Source organism: Sus scrofa, chromosome 11 (genome assembly GCF_000003025.6).
Source record: "Sus scrofa isolate TJ Tabasco breed Duroc chromosome 11, Sscrofa11.1, whole genome shotgun sequence".
In the NCBI taxonomy this organism is placed as follows: domain Eukaryota; kingdom Metazoa; phylum Chordata; class Mammalia; order Artiodactyla; family Suidae; genus Sus; species Sus scrofa.
In genome coordinates this window covers 48,415,427-48,429,674 of record NC_010453.5, presented here as the reverse complement: position 1 = coordinate 48,429,674, position 14,248 = coordinate 48,415,427, and the positions used below count along the sequence as shown (strand labels likewise).

Below are 14,248 nucleotides of genomic sequence, written 5' to 3'. Positions count from 1 at the left end.
ACAGTCATAAGCATACAATTGAGATTCCCTTTTTACTGAATTTTGATGAAAAACAAAACATTTTTATGTGGAGACGTGAACTAAGCTGTCCCTACAATGTAGCTTTGCTAAATACAGTCTGTATTCTAGAGAATAATTTTATTCTTGATTAACACAAACAGCTGTCTGATTAGACTGGCTTCTGAAACTCTTGCCTCGATGGTAAGATACCACCAAAAATTTCAGAGCATACTGCACGTTTCCAGAGGGTAGGAGGAGGGTAGACAAGAAGCAGGAAACCCTAAATGTTGGATCCAGAACATGGCACCAAAGTGAGTTTACATACTTGTTTTCTTCAGTAGCTCCAGGAATGCTCTGCTATTTATAGGATGGAGCTCTAATTACTGTGCATGAACGTGAAGATCCTTCCCCTGACCTATCACTGGTTTAATGGTGCTGGTTTGGTTACATCCTTTACTGCTTTGCAGCTAATCTGCTTTGTCAGCTGCCAGAGCCCCAGAGGAGCAGCTCCCACTTGACAGTGTATTTATCTGCTTTTATGTCCATCACCCTGACCAGACTGAGATCTCCTGTAGAGGAAACCTGATCTTGCTCATGGTATACCCCCCAGGCCTGAGAGAGTTTACCTTGAGAAAAATCCCATAAATGCCTGTTAACAAGAGAACGTATGGATACGAACACAAATTGTGTTTGTGTGTGTGTCTGAATGTGTGTGTGTGAGCAAGAGGAGGATGGATATACACATATACACACATACACATACACATATTCATATATCACATTACAATCTGTGCCAATTTATTTATAATGGGATGTTAATATACAGAACTTTCTGACTCAGTTTTAGCTGAAACCTTAAGACACTGGCTGAGAACAATCTCCCAAAGCACCTTACCAGGACATTCCTAAACACTAATCAAATACTATAATTTTCTGATCATGGCCCCTTACAGCCACATTAAGGCTATTTAAGAATGAAAGTAGAAGAGTAGAGAAAAGCTGAAATGAAGGAGAGGTTTACTTTGGAGACAGCTGTAAAGGTTTTGCATCACCTCAGATGGGGAGGATGAGGGAAACTTTTCTCTCAAGGAAATCACTCTGAGAAGGGGCTCCATGGTGTCTAGATTTTGAGACCCAGTGGAGGGATGTCTGACTCATGGGTGAGATGCCAAAGCAGAGAATTCTTGTTTGGGGACCAACAGCATCTCCACAACGGCAGGTCCAAGGTGTGTGTTGACCTGATGTGCAACCTGTAGGAGGAATGTCAGCTCCAGGCTGTTTTACAGAATACTCTCCAGGAGGGATTCCTGTGCAGAGCAGGGGGACATCAGCAAAAAGAGGCATAATATTCATCTTGGTGGGTCTCCTAATGCCAGCCAAAGGCACAGCACCTCTTATAACAAGGGTCTTGAACTCAGAAACACCAAAAGGGAACTTGACGGACCTTACCAACAAAGCTAAGTTTAAATATCGGTCATGGCCAAAGATACACAATTCCAGATTCATGGGTTTCAAGTTAAATCTATCCTAGCCAAGCTTTAACCAAGAAGGAGCCAGAGGCCGCCAAAGGCTGAACGAGGAGAGGGGGCAGCAGTACACAGTCGTCCAGGACTTACAGATGAACTTCCCAAGCTCTCCATCTCCCCTGAGGAAGTTCAGCCCGAAGCAAGCTCTACTCAGAGCAGGGAGAAACCTGAACTTGCAAGAAAGTTCAGCGTTCCAATTCTCACTCTAGACCACACATGTTAATTAATAAATTGAGACTAATTTTTTTTTTTTGGCAACTGGTATAACAAGAGGACATACTTTTCCAGGAGGCCTCAAAAGTCATGGAACTGTTCCAAAAGTTTATATAAGAGGGAGAAAAAACCATCCCTCAGGGTAGGTTTTAACAGTTAATCGAAGAAAAATAAATTTATATTCTGACTGTATCCTATGAGTCCTATTTGTTCAGTGGAAACTTTATATTTATGACTCCCTCTCAATTTAACTGAGGAAATACATTCCTGAGTAGTACTAAAACATGGGAAATTTGCTTAAATTATTTCTTTTCTAAGAAGCTATTCAATAATTAAGTTGATCTGCTATCTCTCTATGAACAAACTGCTCTTGTGTTTGTATATGCATGCTTCTAAGCTTCTCGGGCACTATTATTCATCCATAGAGTCTACATGTGTGTTTACTTTATTCATAAATTAAATAATGTATTTTGTTTTAATGACTAAATGTTCAGTTCATTAGAGGGGCAGGACATTCTGTAACCAAAACCTTAATCCTCTTCATCCTCAGTAAGTGATGGCTTTAGATGACTGGAAATCTTTTGTAGATAAAACATTCAGGCTGAAGCACTCGCCACATAACTGTTTTCCTAGATTCTGGGTTCAAATTTCCTTATCACTCGTAATTGTCTCATGCTTTTTTTGGTTTGTTTTTAGCTTTTTAGGGCCACACTTGCAGCATATGGAAGTTCCCAGGCTAGGGGTCGAATCTGAGCTACAGCTGCCAGCCTACACCACAGCCACAGCAAGACAGGATCTAAGCACATCTGTGACTTACACCACAGCTCACAGCAAAGCCAGATCCTTAACCCACTGACTGAGGCAGGGATCAAACCTGCATCGCCATGGATACTAGTCAGATTTGTTTCTACTGCATCACAATGGGAACTCCCCTATGTTTTTTTTAAATTGTTATTCACACACTATCATTTAATGAAATAAATATATAACCCCAAAATATTTGAGATAAACCAAGTTGGTAATTCCAGAACATAAAAAAGTTTTTTGAATTTTAGGATTTAAGATGTAAATGTGGAGTTCCTGTCATGGCACAGCAGAAACAAATCTGACTAGGAACCATGAGTTTGTGGGTTTGATCCCTGGCTTTGCTCAGTGGGTTAAGGATCTGGTGTTGCTGTGAGCTGTGGTGTGGGTCACAGGTGCAGCTCGGATCTGGTGTTGCTGTGGCTCTGGTGTAGGCTAGTGGCAACAGCTTGGATTATACCCCTAGCCTGGGAACCTTCATGTGCCATGAGTGTGGGCTACAAAAGACAAAAGACAAAAAAAAAAAAAAGTAAATGTGATTTTAAGATATAAATTTTGATTCCTTGGGAGTTCCTGTTGTGGCACAGTGGAAATGAATCCAACTAGTATCCATGAGGATGCAGGTTTGATTCTTGGCCTCACCCAGTGGGTTAAGGATTCGACATTGCCATGAGCTGAGGTGTAGGTTACAGACATAGCTCAGATTCCTAGTTGCTGTTGCTGTGGTGTAGGCTGGCAGCTGTAATTCTGATTCAACCCCTAGCCTGGTAATCACCATATGCCACAGGTGCAGCCCTAAAAAGAAAAAAAAATATTTCTCAGGGAACTCAGTCTGTAGGGCCAGGTACGTGAGCTCTCCATCCAGTGCCCATGAGCCAGTGAGACTAGACTCATCACAGTGGACAAGAAACAAACAGGAGAGGAAGAACAATTTATTGGTCATTAATTCAGAGCCAACAATGGCATCCTGCAAAAGACTATTCCAAATTTATAATGTGTGGACAGGACTGCAAGGGAACATGGGAAACTGAACATAATTGACAGAGACAAGATTCTGGATAGAAGGACTCAAGATCACCTCCTCTCACAAAAACACCAAAATTACAACTAACCATTGAACAACCATCAACAAAATAGACTGGAAGCTACCAAAAAAGATATCCTATATCCAAAGACAAGGAAGAAGTCACATCAAGTTGGTAGGAGGGGTGCTTTCGTGATATAAACAATCCCATAACTGCCCGGGGGAATGACCCACAGACTGGAAAATAACTACACTGCAGAAGCTCTCCCACAGGAGTGAGAGTTTGGAGCTCCAAGTCAGGTTCCATGCCTGGGGGGTTTGGCATTGAGAGGAGGAGCCCCCAGAACATTTGGCATTGAAGGCCAATGAGGCTTAAGCACAGGGGCTCCACAGGATTCGGAGACAGAGACTTCACTCTAGGAGGGCACACAGGGTTTCATGTGCACTGGATCATAGGGCAAAGCAAGGACTCTATAAGAATCTGGATCAAGCCCACCACGAGGTCTTGAAGTGTCTCCTGGGAGAGTGGGGGTGGCTGTGGCTCACTGTGGGGGCAGGACATTGGACACAGAGTTCCTGGGAATAATCATGAGTGTGACCTCCCCTGAGGCTGCCAGTTTGGAAAAATTTGGCCCCACGTATCAGGGCTAAGAAAGCCAGGTGGTGAACAGGGTGGGATCACAGCTCCACACATCAGCAAATAGGCTGCCCCTAATCATACCCAGAGACAAAGCCCCACCCACCAGAGGGATAAGAATCAGCTCCACCTACCAGTGGGCAGGCACTAGTCCCTCCCATCAGGAAGCCTATAACAAGCCCCTGTATCAATCACCTTCACCCACAAATAGACAGACACCCAAAGAAAGAGAGGCTACAACCCTCTAGACTGCAGAAAGGAGACCATACAAAAAGCTCTACAAAATGAAAAATCAGAGAAACATGAGTCAGATGAAGGAAAAAGACAAAACCCCAGAAGAACATCTAAGAGAAGTGGAAAGAGGAAACCTGTCTGAAAAAGACTTTAGAGTAATGCTAGTAAGGATGAGCCAAGATTTCCGAAAAAAAAAATAAAGGCAAAGATCGATGAATGAGAAGAAATGTTTACAAAGGAATAGAAAATTTAAAGATTCAACAAGCAGAGATGATCAACACAATAGCTAAAATAAAAAATTCACTAGAAGGAAACAATAGCAGCAAAATACATGGAAGACAGACTGGTAGAAATCACTGATGTGGAATGGAATGAAGAAAAAAGAATTAAAAGAATTGAGGACAGTCTAAAGGAACTTTGGGACAACTTTAAACACACCAACATTCATATTATAGGGGTGCCAGAAGGAGAAGAGAGAGATAAAGGGCCAGAGAAAATATCTGAAGAAACAATAGCTGAAAACTTCCCTAACATGGGAATGGAATCATTCACTCAAATCCAGGAAGCACAACAAATACCATATAGAATAAACCCAAGGAGGAACACACCAAGACATATATTAATCAAACTGACCAACATTAAAGGCAAAGAACAAATATTGAAAGCATCTCGGGAAAAGCAACAAATAACATACAAGGGAAGCCCAGTAAGGTTATCAGCTGATTTTTCCACAGAAACTCTGCAGGCCAGAAGGGAGTGGCACGATATATTTAAAGTGACAAAAGGAAAAAAACCTGCAACCAAGAATACTCTACCCAGCAAGACTTTCTTTCAGATTTGAAGGAGATATCAAAACCTTTACAGACAAGCAAAGGCTAAGAGAATTCAGCACCACCAAACCAGCTTTGCAGCAAATATTAAAGGAACTTCTCTAGGCAGAAAGAAAAGGCCACAACTAGAAAGAAGAAAATTACAAATGAGGAGGCTCACCAGTAAAGGCAAAGATTAGTAAAGGTAGGAAATCATCCACACATAAATATGCCACTGAAAGCAGCAATTGTGAGAAAAGGAGGGTACAAATGCAGAATCCTGGAGATGCATTTGCAATTAAAAGAGACCAGTAACTTAAAGCAATCTTGTGTGTGTGTGTGTGTGTGTGTGTGTGTGTGTGTGTATAGACCCCTGTATCAAAACCTCATAGTTACCACAAACCAAAACCTCATGGTTACCACAAACCAAAATTCAAACACAACGCTAAAGATAGTCATCAAACCGCAAAAGGAGAGAACAAAAGGGAAGAAAAAAGGCCAAGAGATAAAGAGCCAGAGAAAATCGACAAAAACAAGTCCAAAATGATTAAGGGCAATAAGATAATTACCTTAATCTCAATAATTACCTTAAATGTACATGGACTAAATGCTCCAACCAAAAGACAGACTGGCTGAATGGATACAAAAACAAGACCCATATATATGCTGTATAAAGAAGATGTGTTTTACACACACACACACACACACACACACAATGGAATATCACTCAGCCATAAAAAGGAATAAAATAATGCCATTTGCAGCAACATGGATGGGACCTAGAGATACTAAGTGAATTTAGATAGTGAAAAACAAACATGATATCCCTTATATGTGAATCTAAAAAAAAGATACAAATGAACTTATTGCAGAACAGAAACAGACTCATAGACTTTGTAAACAAACCTATGGTTACCAAAGGAAACAGGTAGGGTGGGAGAGGGGTGAACTGGGGATTTGAGGTTGGCACATGCACACTGGATATTGAATGGCTGGCCAACGGGGACCTGCTGTGCAGCACAGGAACTCTACCCAATCAATATTCTGTGATCATCTATATGGGAAAAGAATCTGAAAAAGAAGGGATGTGTGTATATGTGTAACTGAATCACTTTGTTGTATAGCAGAAATTATCACAACTTGTAAACCAACTATACTTCAATAAAATTTTTTAAAACGGGAAAAAAAAGTATTTCTCAAAGGATTGGTTTAATAAAGAAAACATCTACTTTGCATATAGTCTTAGCAAGGAGGAGTATCTATTTGCCCTGCGGAAATAATTCTAACATAAAATTTACTTTCAGACACGCAGTCCGTCTTTTAATTTAATCTTTCCGTTATCTGCCTTCTTGTAACCATGTAAATCAAGCTTCCCTGGTTTTATATCACTTGAATAACCTTACAAATGACTTTATAAAATTTGTCATCTCTACAAGCTTTCTCCAGCCATCGCTATTTATCTAGGCCACTTACCTCCCATTTCCAACTAAAGCGTAAAACTAAAAATACACAAAAACATATCTGCAAGCAGATACAAAAATAGTTTAACCATAAAAGAAATCCCCAACCTAAACAAATGGGTTAAATATTCTTGGAGAAGTGCTTATTACGATGCTAAAAATTTGCTCTAATTTCTTAGGGATTCAGGATCCATGCAATGTGTGGCTACACTAATGCACACAACAGATCTACACCTCTCAAATATCCTTAGGTTATATTGAATCTCTGAGTTTAAAAAATCATTCTTGCTCAATCTTTCAGTATATCTATACTGTTACTCTCAGTTATTAAAAACATATGTATTCATGTGGGAAATAGTAAAGCTGTGGCTTTATTTTATGTATTCAGAGCTTAGCACAATGGCTGGCGTATAGTGGTATATTTTGTTGGATAAACTTTGAAAATCAAAGGAAAACAAAACAGTGTAATAAAGAAAGTAAAGGCTCTCAAATCTCAACCACAAAGTAATCACTGTTATGTTTTGGAGAATTACCGTCTAGGCATCTCCTTATGTAGTTACAGGATATATGTAACATATACACATGTAACAAAGTATATATATTTTGTCTTTGGAGGGCTGCACCCACAGCAAATGGAAGTTCCCAGGCTAGGGGTCGAAACAGAGCTACAGCTGCCAGCCTACACCACAGCCACAGCAACGCTGGATCTGAGGTATGTCTACGACCTACACCACAGCTCATGGCGACACCGGATCCTTAACCCACTGAGCAAGGCCAGGGATCGAACCTGGTTATGGTTCATTACCTCTGAGCCATAACAGGAACTCCCTGATATGTATATTTTATATCACAGATAAGAATGAAATTTTAGGAACTATTTCTAGTTTCATCTAAATGGGACCACATTACACATGCAAGCCATTTTTCACTCAGTGATGGATGAAGTCCAAGTCTTTCATGTTTATGACACATGGTTGGGCCTAGGCAAAACTGTCAAGTAGACAAAGTTCCAATTTGATTTTTTTTTCTTGTCTTTCTGCCTTTTCTAGGGCCGCTCCCACGGCACATGGAGGTTCCCAGGCTAGGGGTCTAATTGGAGCTGTAGCCACCAGCCTACATCAGAGCCACAACTATGCGGGACCTGAGCCACGTCTGCAACCTGCACCACAGCTCACGGCAACGCCGGATGCTTAACCCACTGAGCAAGGCCAGGGATTGAACCTACAACCTCATAGTTCCTCGTCAGATTCGTTAACCACTGAGTTACAACAGGAGCTCCTTTTTAAAAAAAAAAAAAAAAAAAATTATTTTTTGGTCTTTTGGCTTTTTAGGGCCGCACCTTCAGCCTATGGAGGTTCCCAAACTAGGGGTCCAATCAAAGCTAAAGCCACTGGACTACGCCACAGCTCACAGCAACGCGGGATCCCCAACCCACCAGGCAAGCCCAGGGATCGAACCCGTGTCCTCATGGATACTAGTCAGGTTCACTCACCACTGAGCCATGACCAGACCTCCCCTAAATTTCTAATTAGATTTTTTAGCTTCTCTTTTTTTTTTTTCCCTTTCTCAACTGCCCACCTTAACCTACACACAGGAAAGGATCCAATGTGGCTGCTATTCCATTCTTGCTATTGCTTAGAAAAAAGAAGTAATGAAAATACTCCTTACATGATAAACAGTAAAATGCTTCCTTTATTTTATTTTATTTTTTGTTTTTTGTCTTTTAGGGCCACACCCATGGCATATGGGAGGTTCCCAGGCTAGGGGTCTAATCGGAGCTACAGTTGCCAGCCTACAACCACAGCCACAGCAATGCAGGATCCAAGCTGTGTCTGTGAACTACACCACAGCTCACGGCAACACCAGATCCTTAACCCACTGAGTGAGGCCAGGGATCAAACCTGCAACCTCATGGTTCCTAGTCAGATTTGTTTCCGCTGCACCACAATGGGACCTCCTAAAATGCCTCTGTGATACTTTCATTTCTTGGGCCTTCTCTATTTCTCATAGCCCATCATTTTTTATCTTCCAAGGTATTTGTAATATCCCTTCCTGATCTGTCTTTAGAGATGAGACCATAAGTTTGTTTAAGCAAATGAAGTTTCTAAGCAGAAAGTATTTTATTTTTATTTATTTACTGTCTTTTTGCCATTTCTTGGGCTGCTCTGGCGGCATATGGAGGTTCCCAGGCTAGGGTCTAATTGGAGCTGTAGCCGCCGGCCTACACCACAGCCACAGCAACTCGGATCCGAACTGCGCCTGTGACCTACACCACAGTTCATGGCAACGCCTGATCCTTAACTCACTGAGCCAGGGACTGAACCCGAAACTTCATGGTTCCTAGTCGAATTTGTTAACCACTGAGCCACAATGGGAACTCCCAGAATGTCATTTTAAAAATGAGGTGTCCAGGAAAAATGAGACTGTTGTTGTCTCAGCAGTTATCAAACCCAACTAGCATCCATGCGGATGCGGGTTCAATCCCTGGCCTCACTCATCTGGTTAAGGATCCAGCATTGCTGTGAGCTATGGTGTAGGTCACAGACGCAGCTTGGATCCTGCATTGCTGTGGCTGTGGTGTAGGCCAGCGGCTATAGCTTTGATTGGACCCCTAGCCTGGGAACCTCCATATGCCGAGGGTGTGGCCCTAAAAAGACAGTAAATAAATAAATAAATAAATAAAAATGAGGTGTCCACATGCCTCACAGTCATTAAAAGCAAATAGAACAAATATGGGTCATCTGGCCTTTCGTCTGAGTCAAGTTAGTGTGTCTCTGTGACCCTGGACATTTGTGCTTTCAGCTGGATTTAATGACGGTATTAAAGTCTCCAACCACCTCCTCCCACCCCATTAAAGGAAGGTCAGGAAAGGGCAGCCTCTCTTCTCAGGACACGTGGTACCCTCACTGCTATGGCAGAACTGTCACACTGCATCGTGGCTTCATTCTGATTCTTTTCTGCCTTTGCCACAGCTCTTGATGGCAGAACTAAGGCCTTTGTCGTTTTGCTTCTCAGCACTAACACATGATCAGGTTCAAATCACATACCAAAAACGGTTTTGTTGAATGATGAAATCACCTTAGGTGTACACATTTCAGGTATAAGGCTGATCATTTTCAATGAAATGTATATGTTCTCCCATTATCTTAAGTCTGAACTTTTTTGCAAAACATGCTACTGTGTAGCACCTTCCACAGAGACTATAGGTATATTCCTTTTGAGAAACAGATGAGATAACAAGGTAATAGAATTTCTGCAATAATTTGAGAGTGATAAATATTCACAGAAAGCGGGGGAAAAGTGATCCAGTAACAGAGGCAAATATGCCATGATTAAAGTGAAAGGCGAAGGTGATTTAAGGTAACCTGGGGGAAAACATGAGGCCTCAAAAAGAAGAAATTGATCTTTTCTGCAGTGAAGCTGAAAAATCAAAGGGACCTCTAGAAAGTTAGATGATTCAAAACCACAGCCATCCTGAAATAATCATCAAGCCAGAAATTCAGCTGCAGAAAAGAAAAAAGGTACACCATCGATTCTTCTGAACTTTAATTAGTGTTAGTGCGACCAACTCAGGAAAGGTATCTGTAGCATTTCTGTAACAGAAATGTATCCATAACTAAGACATTTTCACAAAAATGAGAAGTTGGGGTTCAGTTCTAAGAAATTCAAAATTAAAAACTTAACCATTTGCATGGGAGAGGAGAAGGGAAGGGATGAATTGGGAGTTTGGGGTTAGCGGATGCAAACTCTTATATACAGGATGGATAAACAAGCTTCTACTGTATAGCACAGGGAACCAGATTCAACATCCTGTGACCAATCATAATGGGAAAGAATATGAAAAAGACTGTATGTATATGTATAACTGAGTCACTTCGTTATACAGTACACATTAACACAACATTATCAATTGACTATACTTCAACAAAATATTTTTTTTTTGGTCTTTTTAGGACCACACCCACATCATATGGAGGGTCCCAGGCTAGGGGTCCAATCGGAGCTATAGCTCCTGGCCTACACCATAGCCACAGCAACTCGGGATCCGAGCCACGCATGTGACCTATACCACAGTTCACAGCAATATCGGACCCTTAACTCACTGAGCAAGGCCAGGGATGGAACCTGCATCTTCATGGATGCTAGTCAGATTCGTTTCCACTGAGCTATGATGGGAACTCCAATAAAATAATTTTTTTAAAAAAAGCTTGACCATTTGCACCTGCAGAATTGGCTGACCTGGAGGCAAGGGAGGCAAAGCTACTCCTAATGGACCATTCTCATATCTGGGACCTTCTCTTGGCTATTCTACATCTGAAATACAGCCATAGAGGCCTCCAGATTTAGCATCAATAAAAGGAATGATATTACACTTGAGAGTTTGCCCTCAACACACTATCTTCTCTAAATTAGGCCTTATCTTTTGAGACTTACTTGAAAAAGATTTTGTTTTTCACTTTAGACTTACTATTACCTATGCAAATCCACGTAGGCCAACAGGTTCCAAACTGACAGAAGTGAGAGGAGCTCTGACAAAATCAAATTATAGGAAAATCACTTTGTTTTAAATGACACCCAGGGCACTGAGAATGTACTTTTCCAAAATTCTCCGCTCTCTGCCAAGAAACGCGCCACGACGTGAATAATAAAAATGAATCATAAAAAGCCGTACATGATTTGCACATCAGTAACTATTTTCCTTCTCCAACTGATCGCTTCAGAAATTAAAAACAAGGCTGTTTAAAATCCACACCAACAGTAGCATTAAATTGGAATAGAAGCCAACCAGACACGGACCACGCTCATGGTGCTGCGTTTAGTGCTCTGAAGAGAAGCAATAACCGGGTCACCAGTTGTCACCATAGATGGCACATGACTGCTTTGGAGGGTACCATGACAGACAGCAGGGACATTTCTTGGTTCACCCCAGGACAGCACCTTTTGGAGGTGCTAGGAGCCTAACACTTTGAGTGAGCATTTTCAAAGAGTTTGGAACTAAAAGGTAGAAGAGAGTTTTTGCTTAAGAGCAAGACTTTTCCTGTGATCCCCTTCACTATAATTTGATCAACCAGTTCAGCCAGGTCACGCTCCTAATGTTTTTCTGTGCCCAGGTGAGAAAAGGGCTTTGATGGCAGAGCTTATTTTCATCTTAGTAAGAGAGCCAAGAATTATGCATAAGAGCTCTGCAAGGGGGGAATGGAAATGAAGGCCTTCTTGGAACAAACAGAAAAAACCCAGATCTGTTTTCACAATCATTTCATTGTCCTATGGACTTATAAAAGGAGAGCTATCCTCAACGGCTTTTCCCTGCATGTGTGTTTCAAACATACGCCATATGCCATAAAGAACACTGCACACCTGCTCTTAAAGAGAAATGGCTTTAATCACTGAGCTGCTAATGGGGTGTTTTCTCCTGGAGAATTTCCACCCATCTGCACACTCTGATCATCACATCCTCTCAGACCTTGTCTACTTCTACCCTTTTCCCTAAATGATGATCATTGATCCTCTATGTGATTTCTCCAAATGTGGGCAATGGGTCTGGGGTAATGATGATGTCTCATTATGCTGCCATCTTCCCTTGAAAAATAAAAAAAAGATGAAAATTTCAAACTTCTCCCCCGAGCAAGCAAACAGCAACAACAGCAGAAACAAATTTAAGAACCTGATGGGGAAAAAAAGTCTACCACCGGTTTAAAATTGTAATGAGGAGTTTATACGTGATAGAGAATTCTGTACTCTTGAGCGGATGTTTCCTGGAATAGAAGGAACTGCTCTGCAATTTGTGACAGCGAATTACATAAATAACCTACTCAAGGGAATCCTCTTTCTTCTTTTGGAACAGAGAGTACACAGGTCAAGGTAAAATAAACACTATTTTAAATTTGTTATAGCCTTACTTGCCCTAGCCTTAAACTTTACAGACCCATTGTGAATTCACTGGAGTTTGTGAAAGAAATAGAAGAGTTTTGTTTTTTTTTGTTTTTTTTTTTAAAAAGGAAAGAAAAAAAGAAAAACATTTCTATCAGCTTCTCTCTGTATAGTTTTGTTTTTATCAGCTTCTCTCTGTACAGTTTTGTTGTTATGACAGTTTTTTTAATTTCATTTTTTTATTTTATGGCCACACCAGCAGCATATGGAAGTTCCTGGGCCAGGAGGTGAATCCAAGCCACATCTGTGACCTACACTGCAGCTGTGGCAATGCTGGATCCTTTAACTCACTATACCAGGCCATGGATCAAACCTGCACCTTTACAGCAACCCGAGCCACTGTAGTCAGGTTCTTAACCTACTGTGCCACAGAGGGAACTCCAGCAATTGTTAAAGTGAGACTATTTGGAGGGGGAATCATTCTGCTCATATGCAATTATCATCCAAAATAACATAATTTACTCTTTTGATAGTGAAAATGATACATTTACATGGCCAAAAAACAAAAAACAAAAAACAAAAAAAAAAGAAGGAAAGAAAGAAAAGAAAATCAGACCACATGTATAACAAGATGGGGAAGAGAAAACACAAGCTGTTCTAATCATTCCAATGAGAAGGTATATTGATGCAAAAATGTGAAGCTTACTTACTGTTGGAAGAGCTAAGGCAACAAGGCAGTGAAGCTCCTATCACCGAGGCCAGCTGCCTGCAGCACCAAGGTAGATGACCTGGAAATTTCTGTGAACTTGACTTTCTGTTCACTCACCAGGCTCTTGGTAATTCTTACTGGAGAATAACTTCTCTACCTCCTTCCAAATCTCAGGAGAGTCTGTCTCATTGGCAAACTTTAAACCAAAAATTTGGGAAGAGATTCTGATAAATGGAGATGCAAGTTCTTTCCCTGCAATCCAGAAAAGAACAGAAAAAGATTTGGCAGTCAGTATTTGTTGTGTAAATGTGTAAGTGGGTAAGTAAGTGAATAGAAGAATTCTGGTCTTAGTGGTTTAAAGCATTTCCAAGCTATATGGAAAATTAAAGTATAAATAGAATGAGAAGAGAGGAGTTAGCTGGATTATTTCAATGTTTAACAGCTGTAAGCTAATATATACTGAATAGCTGACTTCATAAAAGGGTCCCCAGGACAATGAAACAAAACTGGTTGTAGCTTTAGCTATTTTGACCACGTCTCTTCTGATTGGCTAGTCTTCTTCTGAATTCTGTAGTGATATCGACTAGTTTTCCCCTTAACAAATTGAAGTCACAATCCAGTTTGCTTCCCTAAGATTGCTCCCCTTATCACTGTGATTGAAATTTTGACTTCCCAATCTTTTCAGTCATATATTCACATAGAACCTTTGGTCAGTTCTAGAGATGGCAAGTCACATTCCTGAGAACTGATCTTAGCAATTTAATGCAAACAGCAGCTTCATTCTTTTTTTTTTTTTTTTTGCTTTTTAGGGCCGCATCCGCAGCATATGGAAGTTCCCAGGCTAGGGGTCCAGTTGGAGCTACATCTGCAGGCCTACACCACAGCCACAGCAACACAAGATTCGAGTCATGTCTGCAACCTACACCACAGCTCATGGCAACATCAGATTCTTAACACACTG

General features: G+C 41.0%; 1 long non-coding RNA gene across 2 annotated transcripts in view; it reads right to left on the bottom strand.

Moving 5' to 3' along the window:
* The window catches only part of LOC110255828, a 225,944-nt gene continuing 222,639 nt past the window's right edge, over positions 10,944-14,248 (bottom strand). For both annotated transcript variants that reach the window (XR_002336695.1, XR_002336694.1), the window contains 2 exons: positions 13,289-13,539; positions 10,944-12,287 (listed from right to left, as the gene is read on the bottom strand). This is a non-coding gene — a long non-coding RNA (uncharacterized LOC110255828). The remainder of the gene's footprint in view (positions 12,288-13,288; positions 13,540-14,248) is intronic.